The 14224-nt window shown below is 41.9% G+C and overlaps 1 protein-coding gene across 1 annotated transcript in view; it reads right to left on the minus strand.

Moving 5' to 3' along the window:
• The window catches only part of LOC126248708 (oxysterol-binding protein-related protein 8), a 211432-nt gene that overhangs the window by 78988 nt on the left and 118220 nt on the right, over positions 1-14224 (minus strand). The window lies entirely within an intron of this gene.

Below are 14224 nucleotides of genomic sequence, written 5' to 3' on the forward strand. Positions count from 1 at the left end.
TTAGGTTAAGTTAGGTCAGGTCTCCAAACTTCTTAATCTATTTTTGTATTCAGCATGCCTCATGTTGTTAAATGCCTCATCAGCTTCATACATCTCTATTAATTTTGTAGTTGTCAGTACATAGCAATTGTATTTACCGGCAATGTTTATAAAAACACTACTGATGACAGAACGCTGCAGCGATGCTAGTGCTCAACGTGGTAACATGTCACATTGCAGTTAACAGAAGACAAGTGACTTCTTTGATCAAATCTACAGCGAGGCCCTATATTTGATCAAACATTTGATGTCATTTGACAAAGTTCCCTATTACACCATCAAATTTCTTTGACAAAGATACTGGACAAAGAAATCTGTTAGTGTAATACCGGCCTTATTGCCTAATTTAGCTACCATTAGTACCGCCCAAGTTGTACTACCTACTTGGATTTGTCAGTAACTGCAAATCACACACCACACCTGATTACAACATTCAGCTTGTACTACAAAAGAACCGCACCCTGTATTGCTCTGATGATAACTAAGGTTTTCACATACTCCATGACATCAAAATTGAGTGACTTTTAAAACGAGCACTAGGGACTAATATAGAATGTAAGTAGGCAATATCACTAAGACTTGTAAATAAGTGAAAGCTATAGCCATCCTGAAATCAGATACAACAGGTGACATCACATAGAACTTTTGATGGGTCTGCATTCTGTGCCTCCCATTCAAGTTGTTTGGGAAGATTGAAGCAACTTGTTTGAAACTGAAAATCAGAAGCAGTCTTTCCTCAAAGTTCATCAGGAGTGCAGTACTTGATAATGACACACTGCAGGGGCCAAACCCTATCAACTCTCTTGTTTTTCCATTTACTTTACACATTAGAACTCCATAGAACCAAACAGATGAGCAAATCTACATGGTCATGGAATGAGTCACTACATGAAATTAACTTCAGAAAAGTTAACAACAGATACAATTTCCATGAATCATATACAGACAACATGCTGCCAAGTATATACTAGCATAAACAACAACACAACAAAGGAATTTGCTTATTTTTTTCCAGGAACTCCCTAATAGAATAGGAGGGGTGAGCCATGAGTGTTGCTGAAAACCACGACACTATTAGTATCATTCTGTTCAATGAACATGGGAGTCGGCCAAAGCAGTAAGATGTTGACAGTCAGGGGTCTGCAACATGACGAAGGCCTATTGGAAAGTAGAAGTTATGGATCACTCAGAGCTCTAACAGACTTGCATAGTTTCTTGAGTGCAGCACTGTAAGGACTGCAGTAAATTATTCCAACAGTTAAGAACTAATGGTAATTATTTTATATACTTTGAGAGAGAGAGAACACAATTCACTTCACATTACAAGATATCAACTTGAAAATAACATGCACACTCATTAAAAAAAAATTGTATGTTACACTGAGGTGACAAGTCATTAGATAGTGATGGCAGTAGTATCGCATAGACAAGGTATGAAAGAGCAGTGCATTAGTGGAACTCTTATTTGTACTCAGGTGATTTGTATGAAAAGGTTTCCGACACTATCATGGTTGCATGATGGGAATTAACAGGCTTTGAACACAGAATTATAGGTGGAGCTAGACACAAGGGACATTCCATTTCGGATATAATATGGAATTCAATATTCCGCAACCCACAGTGTCAAGAGTGTGCCAAAAATAACAAATTTCAGGCGTTACCTCCCACAACAGACAATGCAATGGCTGATGGCTTTCACTCAATGACAGAGAGCAGTGGCATTTGTACAGAATTGTCAGTGCTAACAGACAAGCAACACTGTGTGAGATAGCCACAGAAATCAACATAGGACATACAATGAACATATCCATTGGGACAGTGTGGCAAATTTGGCATTAATGGGCTATGGCAGCAGATGACTGATGCAAGTGCCCTTGCTAAGGCACCACATCGCTTGCTGTGCTCTCCTGAGCTTGTGACCATATCGGTTGGACCCTAGACACTTGCACAAGCATGGCCTGGTCCGATGAGTTTTGATTTCAGTTCGTAACAGCTGATTGTATGGTTTGAGTGTGGCACAGACCCCACAAAGTCATGGACAAAAGTTGTCAACAAGATACTGTGCAAGCATTATCACTGACTGGAAATGGATACGTTCGGCTACTTTGATATCATTTGCAGCCATTCAGGGACTCCATATTCCCAAACAATGGTGGAATTTTTATGGACGACACTGCGCCATGTCACTGGGCCAAAATTGTTTGTGACTGGTTTGAAGAACATTCTGGACAATTTGAGCAAATGATCTAGCCACACAGATCACCGGACATGAATCCCAACAAACATTTATAGCACATAATCAAGAGGTCAGTCATGCACAAAATCCTGCACTGACAACATTTTTGTAATTATGGATGGCTATAGAGGGAGCACTACTCGATATTTCTACTGGGGACTTCTAACAGCTGTGGTGCTTTCATCAGAAAATCACGGCCAAATCCTGAATAAGACTACGAACACCTGAGGCAGTGCATGCCACACCACTATAAATTAAATTAAATGGAAATACATAACAGTCTTGTGCAAAAGTCTGACGCAACCTAGTCTTTTTACCATGGCAGCATGATACTGTTAACAATTACAAGAAATGCTGTAATGTAACTCGAGTGATGGGGTGAACAGCAATTTACAGCTGTTTTCTGATGACACTGTGGTGTACGGGTTGGTGTCTTCATTGAGTGACTGTAGGAGGATACAAGGCGACTTAGAATTTCTAGTTGGTTTGATGAATGGCTGCTTGCTCTAAATATAGAGAAATGAAAGTTAATGTGAACGAGTAGGAGGAAAACAATCGTGTAACATTTGAACACAGCATTAGAAGTGCGCTGCTTGACACAGTCACATCAATTAAACATCTAGGTGTAACATTGCACAGTGATACGAAATGGAATGAGCATGTCAGGTTGGTAGTAGGGAATGGAAATGCTTATCTTCATTTTATTGGGGGAATTTTGGGAAAGTGTAGTTCATCCATAAAGGAAACTGCATATAGAATGCTAGTGCAACCCATTCTTGAGTATTGTTCGAGTGTCTGGGATCCTCATCAGACTAAAAATGAGATGCGAGTTCCACTTTACCTGTTGTGAAAGCTCCAATGTCTCATGTCTGGAGCACTGAATGGCAGTTACCTCTAAATGTAGAAAAATATAAGTTAATGGAGATGAGTAGGAAAAACAATACCATAAAGTTTGAATACAGCATTAGTAGTGCGCTAATTGACACAGTCAGGTCAATTAAATATGTCGGCATAATGCTGCAAAGAGATACGGAATGAAACAAGCATGTAAGGACTGTAGATGGAAGGTGAATACTCAGCTTCAGTTTACTGGGAGAGTTTTAGGTAAGTGTGGTTTATCTGTAAAAGAGACTGCATGTAAGACACTATGGCAACCCTTTCTTGACTACTGCTGAAGTGTTTTGGATCTTCACGAGGGTGGATTAAAGGAAGACATCAAAGCAATTCCATTGTAGGAAATTCCATTATAGATCTCCCCTTTTCTGGGTCTTCGTTTGACACAAAGTGTCCAAGTATTTTGATTTCTTTTGTTTCAGTCCGCCTTGTTGGAGACACTTAAGAACAGCCCTCAGTCTTTTACATGTTCATCAAATGTCTCTGAAAACACTACAATGTCATCTAAATAACAAAGACACATCGTCCACTTCAGGTGACTTAGAAGCTTATCCATCATCCGTTCAAAAGTTGCTGGTGCATTACACAAACCAAACGGAATTACCTTAACCTTATACAGGCCCTCAGGGGTGATGAATGCAGTTTTCTCACGATCACCCTCATCTACTTCGATTTGCCACTATCCTGAGTACATGTCCACGGTTGAGAAAAACTTAGCCCCATTCAGACAATCTAGTGTATCATCAATTTGTGGAGGGGGGTAAATGTCCTTTTTAGTTATCTTACTAAGCTTCCTGTAATCAACACAAAAGCGCCAACTGCCATCCTTCTTCCTGACGAGAACCACTTGTGACAACCATAGGCTCTGTGAAGGCTGAATGATGTCATTCTTCTTGATTTTCTCTAACTCATTGCGAATTATTTGACATTCTATTGCTGACACACGGTATATTCTCTGGCTTATTGGTTGATGGTCTCTAGAGCTAATCCAGTGATTCACCGTTGATTTTTCTAATTTGCTCTTCACCTGTGGATTGAAGCATTCAGAGAACTCTTGAAGAATGGCAAGTAGCGTCTTCTGTTGTTCCTTAGTGAGATCTGGTAATAATCGAGCTAGAAGATCTTGTCTCTTAGTGGTAGCATCAATTTCGCCCACAGACTTGGCATGAGAGGTTTCTATGATGCTCAGCTGTTGGGCAATTAATGATCCAGCATTTGCTACGCACATGCGTCTTGGAAGGATCTGTTGTTCTCAGTGACAGTTAACTATCCACAATTCACTGAATCCATTCTTAAATGAGAAGACAGAATCTGGGATGACCAAGTTATTCTTCAGTGGTATGCTTCTCTTACATTCCACTACAAGATCCATGGTTTAATGCATGGCATGCATGATACACGACAGTTACCTTTCTAGCGCTGACTGCAGGAATGATCACTTCATCCAGCACACATAGTCACCACAGCGACCACAATCTATAATTGCCTGAGAAGCTTTCAAAAAGTCCCATCCGAGAATGATGTCATGACTACACTCTTGTAAGATGATGAATTCTACGGGCTGCATATGGCCACTTATACCCAGACGAATGGCACACCTTCCTGTAGGTTTTACACATTTCCCATTAGTCACCTTCAGCAGAGATGTTTTGTTGTCGATGAATACGGTTTTCTGCAACTGGCGACGGTACTTCTCCGAAATGACTGAATAAGATGCTCCAGAGTCCACAAGAGCTTGGACTGGTCAGCCATCCATGAGGATATCAACGTAGTTTCATATCATTTTTGAAGTGATCAACTGTGGAGAATTTTTATCTTCAGCAGCCTCACCTCCAAAGAAGGCTGCACCCTTTAGTTTTCCAGGTTGCGGCGGCTAGGTGATCGGCTGGAGCTTCTAAAGGGCGATGGAGACCTTGATCTGCATGTTGGGGAGCATCCTCTCCAGCAGCTAGCTTGCGGCAATGGTGACCTACGTCGTCCTGCACCCACACCTTCTTGTTCATCTTCGTCGGCCCAGAGTTGATATCAGTTAAGATCGGTCTGCTGTCTTCTGGCGTTGGCATCATCAAATATCCGCGGCCTTCTCGACAATAGCGCACCCTATGTCCTGGTCATCCACAGTGGAAACATACTGGTTGGTTATCTACATCTACATCTACATCTACATCTACATTTATACTCTGCAAGCCACCCAACGGTGTGTGGCGGAGGGCACTTTACGTGCCACTGTCATTACCTCCCTTTCCTGTTCCAGTCGCGTATGGTTCGCGGGAAGAACGACTGCCTGAAAGCCTCCGTGCGCGCTCTAATCTCTCTAATTTTACATTCGTGATCTCCTCGGGAGGTATAAGTAGGGGGAAGCAATATATTCGATACCTCATCCAGAAACGCACCCTCTCGAAACCTGGCGAGCAAGCTACACCGCGATGCAGAGCGCCTCTCTTGCAGAGTCTGCCACTTGAGTTTATTAAACATCTCCGTAACGCTGTCACGGTTACCAAATAACCCTGTGATGAAACGCGCCGCTCTTCTTTGGATCTTCTCTATCTCCTCCGTCAACCCGATCTGGTACGGATCCCACACTGATGAGCAATACTCAAGTATAGGTCGAACGAGTGTTTTGTAAGCCACCTCCTTTGTTGATGGACTACATTTTCTAAGCACTCTCCCAATGAATCTCAACCTGATACCCGCCTTACCAACAATTAATTTTATATGATCATTCCACTTCAAATCGTTCCGCACGCATACTCCCAGATATTTTACAGAAGTAACTGCTACCAGTGTTTGTTCCGCTATCATATAATCATACAATAAAGGATCCTTCTTTCCATGTATTCGCAATACATTACATTTGTCTATGTTAAGGGACAGTTGCCACTCCCTGCACCAAGTGCCTATCCGCTGCAGATCTTCCTGCATTTCGCTACAGTTTTCTAATGCTGCAACTTCTCTGTATACTACAGCATCATCCGCGAAAAGCCGCATGGAACTTCCGACACTATCTACTAGGTCATTTATATACACTCCTGGAAATTGAAATAAGAACACCGTGAATTCATTGTCCCAGGAAGGGGAAACTTTACTGACACATTCCTGGGGTCAGATACATCACATGATCACACTGACAGAACCACAGGCACATAGACACAGGCAACAGAGCATGCACAATGTCGGCACTAGTACAGTGTATATCCACCTTTCGCAGCAATGCGGGCTGCTATTCTCCCATGGAGACGATCGTAGAGATGCTGGATGTAGTCCTGTGGAACGGCTTGCCATGCCATTTCCACCTGGCGCCTCAGTTGGACCAGCGTTTGTGCTGGACGTGCAGACCGCGTGAGACAACGCTTCATCCAGTCCCAAACATGCTCAATGGGGGACAGATCCGGAGATCTTGCTGGCCAGGGTAGTTGACTTACACCTTCTAGAGCACGTTGGGTGGCACGGGATACATGCGGACGTGCATTGTCCTGTTGGAACAGCAAGTTCCCTTGCCGGTCTAGGAATGGTAGAACGATGGGTTCGATGACGGTTTGGATGTACCGTGCACTATTCAGTGTCCCCTCGACGATCACCAGTGGTGTACGGCCAGTGTAGGAGTTCGCTCCCCACACCATGATGCCGGGTGTTGGCCCCGTGTGCCTCGGTCGTATGCAGTCCTGATTATGGCGCTCACCTGCACGGCGCCAAACACACATACGACCATCATTGGCACCAAGGCAGAAGCGACTCTCATCGCTGAAGACGACACGTCTCCATTCGTCCCTCCATTCACGCCTGTCACGACACCACTGGAGGCGGGCTGCACGATGTTGGGGCGTGAGCGGAAGACGGCCTAACGGTGTGCGGGACCGTAGCCCAGCTTCATGGAGACGGTTGCAAATGGTCCTCGCCGATACCCCAGGAGCAACAGTGTCCCTAATTTGCTGGGAAGTGGCGGTGCGGTCCCCTACGGCACTGCGTAGGATCCTACGGTCTTGGCGTGCATCCGTGCGTCGCTGCGGTCCGGTCCCAGGTCGACGGGCACGTGCACCTTCCGCCGACCACTGGCGGCAACATCGATGTACTGTGGAGACCTCATGCCCCACGTGTTGAGCAATTCGGCGGTACGTCCACCCGGCCTCCCGCATGCCCACTATACGCCCTCGCTCAAAGTCCGTCAACTGCACATACGATTCACGTCCACGCTGTCGCGGCATGCTACCAGTGTTAAAGACTGCGATGGAGCTCCGTATGCCACGGCAAACTGGCTGACACTGACGGCGGCGGTGCACAAATGCTGCGCAGCTAGCGCCATTCGACGGCCAACACCGCGGTTCCTGGTGTGTCCGCTGTGCCGTGCGTGTGATCTGACACACCGGTGTCAATGTGTTCTTTTTTCCATTTCCAGGAGTGTATATTGTGAAAAGCAATGGTCCCATAACACTCCCCTGTGGCACGCCAGAGGTTACTTTAACATCTGTAGACGTCTCTCCATTGATAACAACATGCTGTGTTCTGTTTGCTAAAAACTCTTCAATCCAGCCACACAGCTGGTCTGATATTCCGTAGGCTCTTACTTTGTTTATCAGGCGACAGTGCGGAACTGTATCGAACACCTTCCGGAAGTCAAGAAAAATAGCATCTACCTGGGAGCCTGTATCTAATATTTTCTGGGTCTCATGAACAAATAACGCGAGTTGGGTCTCACACGATCGCTGTTTCCGGAATCCATGTTGATTCCTACATAGTAGATTCTGGGTTTCCAAAAACGACATGATACTCGAGCAAAAAACATGTTCTAAAATTCTACAACAGATCGATGTCAGAGATATAGCTCTATAGTTTTGCGCATCTGCTCGACGACCCTTCTTGAAGACTGGGACTACTTGTGCTCTTTTCCAATCATTTGGAACCCTCCGTTCCTCTAGAGACTTGCGGTACACGGCTGTTAGAAGGGGGGCAAGTTCTTTCGCGTACTCTGTGTAGAATCGAATTGGTATCCCGTCAGGTCCAGTGGACTTTCCTCTGTTGAGTGATTCCAGTTGCTTTTCTATTCCTTGGACACTTATTTCGATGTCAGCCATTTTTTCGTTTGTGCGAGGATTTAGAGAAGGAACTGCAGTGCGGTCTTCCTCTGTGAAACAGCTTTGGAAAAAGGTGTTTAGTATTTCAGCTTTACACGTGTCATCCTCTGTTTCAATGCCATCATCATCCCGGAGTGTCTGGATATGCTGTTTCGAGCCACTTACTGATTTAACGTAAGACCAGAACTTCCTAGGATTTTCTGTCAAGTCGGTACATAGAATTTTACTTTCGAATTCACTGAACGCTTCTCGCATAGCCCTCCTTACGCTAACTTTGACATTGCTTAGCTTCTGTTTGTCTGAGAGGTTTTGGCTGCGTTTAAACTTGGAGTGAAGCTCTCTTTGCTTTCGCAGTAGTTTCCTAACTTCGTTGTTGTACCACGGTGGGTTTTTCCCGTCCCTCACAGTTTTACTCGGCACGTCCTCCAGACGTCAGTCTTCCTTGGTGCGCAAACAGGTTCCTCATGCAGCATTGTAGGAACGTAACTTCATTTGGGTCTTGACTTTTTCACTGTTTTAAAGCTAACTGCCTCCAGCCAGAACACACATGGTATATATACAGTTACAGAACATTGCAGTACAATGATTCTTGACATTTATGGATACTTCTAGAATGTACTCTTACTGAACATGCAAATTAAAATTTTACAGTTCAGGTGAGCTTTGAACTCATCACCCTCCATGCAACAGTCTAGTATCATCAGCCTTTACTGTCATTTTTTTATAGTAATATCAGTTTATTTCCAAGAATTAGCAGCTTTCATTCAGTTAATACTAAGCAGAAATCTAATCTGCATTTGGATTTCACTTTTTTGACTCTTGTGCAGAAAGGTGTGCAGTATTCTGCTGCATCCATCTTCAATAAGCTACTACAAGAATTCCAAAATCTTACCACTAATCCATGCACTTTAATCTCTGAACTGAAGAGTTTCCTTATGGGTCATTCCTATTCTGTCGAGGAGTTTCGTGAAAAATTAAGATAATTCCTGTGTTATACTACTGATTGCATTTACATAAACCTATAGCTGGACTCTTTTTAGGATTCATAAACTATTTTATTTTATCTGTTATTACTTTTCTGTTGTCATTTCAAGTACTGAAACAGTCTATGACCATGGAGTTTTGTTCCTCAATTTGGTTCTACGGAACTAGACGTGTGAAATAACAAAATAAAATAAATCCTGTGAAACAGCAAAATTTATTAGTTTAATTTAAAAAATACACATTCAGTCAAAATTTAGAGTACTACTCTAGGAAAACGCAGCACACAGCAACCTTTATGCACAACTGTCTTACAAATTATAAATTTGGGAATTTCAGATCATTCCACATCTCTATTTTGCAAGTCTCCTTACTACAGTGCCAAAAATAAGTGAACCCTACACAAGCAAAATTTACATAAGAAGGCACATCATCAAAGAAAACATGACCTTATTGAGTTCAACCTGGTCAATACAGCATTATTTATCAATCCCACCTGCAACAGCACCATTTGACCTCTTGGGGAGGTTCCCACAGTCAACAAACTCTAACCGATGGACATGGTCTGGAATGATTACCTTGCCCACTATGCTTCCACTAAACTGTGCTGAATGGTGAAGCACCCTTTGTAATGATCTCTCATCATCGAAGATTTTTACAGTCAAGATTAGTATCAAAGGTAATTTCATGTTGCAACATCACTCACAGGACAACAACTCCCTACCATCCTCAGTCGAATGGCCTCACATAATGCCTTAATAAGACACTGGCAGATATGTTCTTGATGAACACTGCTGGGAAAAAAATCCAATCTCCATGCATGAATAGAAAGCTCTGAAGCTCAAATGATAATACGCAATGAAAGCTGGCTAACGCTGGATGTACGTTCAGTCGGAATCCTTATGAAGACCTAACAGTTCGGAGAAAGGGTAGGTTAAATACAGTTGGTGATGGCGAATTTGTTGCTGTTAGTAGTATTTTATCTCACAGCAAAATTTAAGTAGATATGTTATGTGAGTTTGTATGGGTAGAAGTTGTTTATGCTTGAGATCTGGAATAAATTAATAATTAGTTCCTTTTGCTGCCCCCTGACTCAGATGATACATTTGTAGAAAGGTTCAAAGAAAACGTGAGAATCACCTCAATTAGGTAGTCAACTCAAACAGTTATATACTTCACTCTACCCTCAAAGGAAGGAAGATTGGGTTTAACGTCCCATCAATATTGACATCATTAGTGACAGAGCACAAGTTCAGATTGTGTGAAGGGTGGGGAATGAAACTGGCCGTTTCCTTTCAAAGGAACCATCCTAACATTTGCTTGAAGTGATTTAGGGATATCACAGAAAACCTAAATCTGGATGCAGGATAAGAGTTTCAACTGTCGTCCTCCTGAATGCAAGTCTGGTGTGCTAACCACTGTGCTATCTCACTTGGTAATCTGCCCTCAATATGTTGGTGAAAATATATGTTCAAAGCCAGTGGTAAGTGTAGATCATCATCCAAAGTTGTACGAAATGCTTTCTCTGAAAATTATTTTGAGCGGTTAGTTCAAGTGCCCAGTAAAAGTGTAAATGGTTGTGAAAACTTGACCTCTTATCAACAAATTAGCTGAGTAAATAGGGACTAATGACCAAAAAGTTATTTTAGGGAGACTGAATACCACAACATTAAGACCCACCAATTTAAAAATAAAAACACAATATATCTATTTAACACAGCAGATAAAATTTTCCTGGTGCCTTCCTAAGAGACAGTCTCCATTCCTCCTGAATTAACTATGGAAGCAGAGACCAGATGTAGTTTAGATTCAAAGAAATAGTATCAACAGCAATTGACTAATTTATAGCAAATAAATTGGTAAGAGACCCAACTGATGCCCCATGGTACACAAAACAAGTCAGAACACTATTGCAGAGGAAATGAAAAAGCATGCCAAATTTAAAAGATAGCAAAATCCCAAAGATTGCTGGAGTTTTACAGAAGCTTGATACTGAGCACAGATTTGAGCACAAAATCTGTCTCGAAATCTGGAAGAAAAGTCCAGAAAGGTTCCGGTCATAAGTAAAGTACACCAGTGGCAAAGACATAGTCAATCCATGACTGCACAATATCAATGCTAATGTTACAGATGAGAGTGCTGTAAAGCAGAGTTGCGAAACACAGTTTTCCAAAATTCCTTCACCAAAGAAACAGTAAACATTCCAGGATTCAAATCAAGAACAACTGCCAAGATGAGTAGCTTAGACATCAATATCCTCTGAGTAAAGAAGTAGCTTAAATCACTTAATAAAGGTAAGATGTCTGGTCCAGACTGTATACCAACCAAATTCCTTTCAGAGTATTCAGATATAATAGTTCCATACTTTGCACTCATACATAAAAATGCTCACACAATTAAAGATCTGAACCTGAGGACTGGAACATTGGACATGTCACACCAAAAAATCAAGAAACTAAATAGGAAAAAACTGCTAAATTACAGACCCATACCACTGACATCAGTTTGCAGTATGATTTTCGAACATATACTACGTTTGAACATTATGAATTGCCTCCAGGAAAATGATGTATTGACATGTAGTCAACACAGATTCAGAAAACATAATTCTTGTGCGACACATCTAGCTCTTTATTCTCATGAAGTAATGAGCACTGTCAACAAGGGATCTAAAATTGATTCCATTTTTCTAGATTTCCAGGTGGCTTTTGACATCCTCACAAGCTGGTTATAATCAAATTGCGTGCCTATGGACTATCATCTTAGCTGATTGGATTCTTGATTTCCTGTCAGATAGGTCACTGTTCTTAATAACTGACAGAAAGTCATCTAGTAAAACAGAAGTGATACCTGGTGTTCACCAAGGAAGTGTTATATGCCCTCTGCTGTTCCTAATCTATAAAAATGATTTCAGAGACCATCACTGCTGCCATCTTAGATTGATTGCAGATGCTGCTGCCATTTACTGTCTAGTAAAATCATCAGAAGATCAACACTAATTGCAAAATTATTTAAACATGATATCTATATGGTGCAAAAAGTGGAAATTGACTGTAAATAGAGAAATGTGTGATGTCATTTACATGAGTACGGAAAGGTAGTCATTAAATTTTGGTTACAAAATGAATCACACACACCTAAAGGCTGTCAATTCAACTACATGCCTGGGGATAACAATTCAACTACATGCCTAGGGATTACAAACAACTTAAACTGGAATGATCACATACATAATGTTGTGGGGAAGGTGAACCAAAAATTACACTTAGATGTTGCAACAAATCCACTACACTTCTCTGCCCTCTGCTTGAGTATTGCTGTGTGGGATCCTTGCCAGATAGAATCAAGGAGAGACATAAAAAATGTTCAAAGAAGGGCAGCTCATTTTATATTATCATGAATAAAGGGAGAGAGTGCAATGGATATGTAAGTGAGATGGGGTGGCAGTCATTAAAACAAAGGTGGTTTTTGTTGCAGCAAGATCTTTTCACAAAACTTCAATCACCAGCTTTCTCCAGCTAATGCAAAAATATTTTGTTGACATCCACCTATATATGAAGGAATGACCATCATAATAAAAATAAATCAGAGCTTGCACAGAAAGACTTAAGTGTGTGTTTTTCTTGTGCACTGTTCAAGAGTGAAACAGAAGAGAAATAGTGTGAAAATAGTCTGATGAACCCTTTGTCAGGCACTTAGTTGTGAATTGCAGGGTAATCGTGTAGATGTAGATAATGTTGAACAGAGAGATGGGGGATACAATACCACTTGTCATAACATTTTCATACAATACAGTGAAGCAAGACACTGCAAGCTTCACACCGCCATCCTGCTCCTCAGTTGTGAGGCCAAAACAACAATGTATACACTGTTCCCGTCCCAACTAGACTATACTCACGATGACTATGTGAAACACCTCATCACCACGACAAAAGAAGCAAGACAGCTTGGATGCATGGGAGGAGGAGGACCACGACAACAACTGAGAGCACTACAATCTCATGCACTAACCTCTGAGATACAGCCCATGGGACTTGGTTTGAATTTTTATACCCGTGGAGAAAGTAGGACTATGACAAAAGTTACTAAAGCACTACTTAGGACTATCATATCCTTTGTTGGACATCGAATGCGAAATCTATGATCATGACCCTTCACCAAGAAGAAAGAAGCACCGAGACATCACCCAGGTCCTCTGTATGGAGCCCTATTACAGTCCAGGAGACTCAGATTGAAGATGGGGGGGGGGGGGTTCGAGGAAACTGAAGACCCACTCTATGATCACGAAGCTCTGACGGGAGGGGATACCTTTGATGCTCATCATGGTGAAAGGATGTAACAATGTGACCAGAATGAGAGTATCTGCCAAAACCACCATACAAAGGCCCACTGGCATACCTAGATCCAGTATGCTGTAGTTGACACCAGTGAGAACTTCGGCAACAGCGGGTCACTGTTTCTTCAGGAGATGGAGCAATTCCACAGCCTACAGCATACACAATGTGGTGTAGTGGTTAGCATTGCTGTTTAATGTGTTCAATGTCACCAGTTCTAACCCGACCACCAGGAATTATTTGTTTATTTGTTAGTTAGTATTTATAATTTCTGGATTTCTTGAAATATCTTTTGTTTGTATATTCAGGAATATTCAATGTCTGTATAAATACCAGCATTCTGGAATATTAAATGTTTGTATAGCTGCACACTCCCTCCAAGAGTTCATTTCTGTTCTGCCTGTGCATAATAAATGTGCTTTCAATCGAAGTGTTGTACTTCACTGATGACCCCGCCTTTAGATCTGGACTTGACTGTAGTTTTGACATGACAAATACTGATTCAAGACTAAGTCCTTAAACACCATCTACTTAATAGTAAGCTGCTCTTTTGCATCTATAAGCACTTTATAACTTCTCTGAGCATACAGAAAACAAAATGAGGGAACATGAGCAGTTTTTGCAAAAATGGTCACCTAAGTACAAAAAGGAACAAAGACAAACATCAAACG

This window comes from Schistocerca nitens, chromosome 3 (genome assembly GCF_023898315.1).
Source record: "Schistocerca nitens isolate TAMUIC-IGC-003100 chromosome 3, iqSchNite1.1, whole genome shotgun sequence".
NCBI classification, from domain to species: domain Eukaryota; kingdom Metazoa; phylum Arthropoda; class Insecta; order Orthoptera; family Acrididae; genus Schistocerca; species Schistocerca nitens.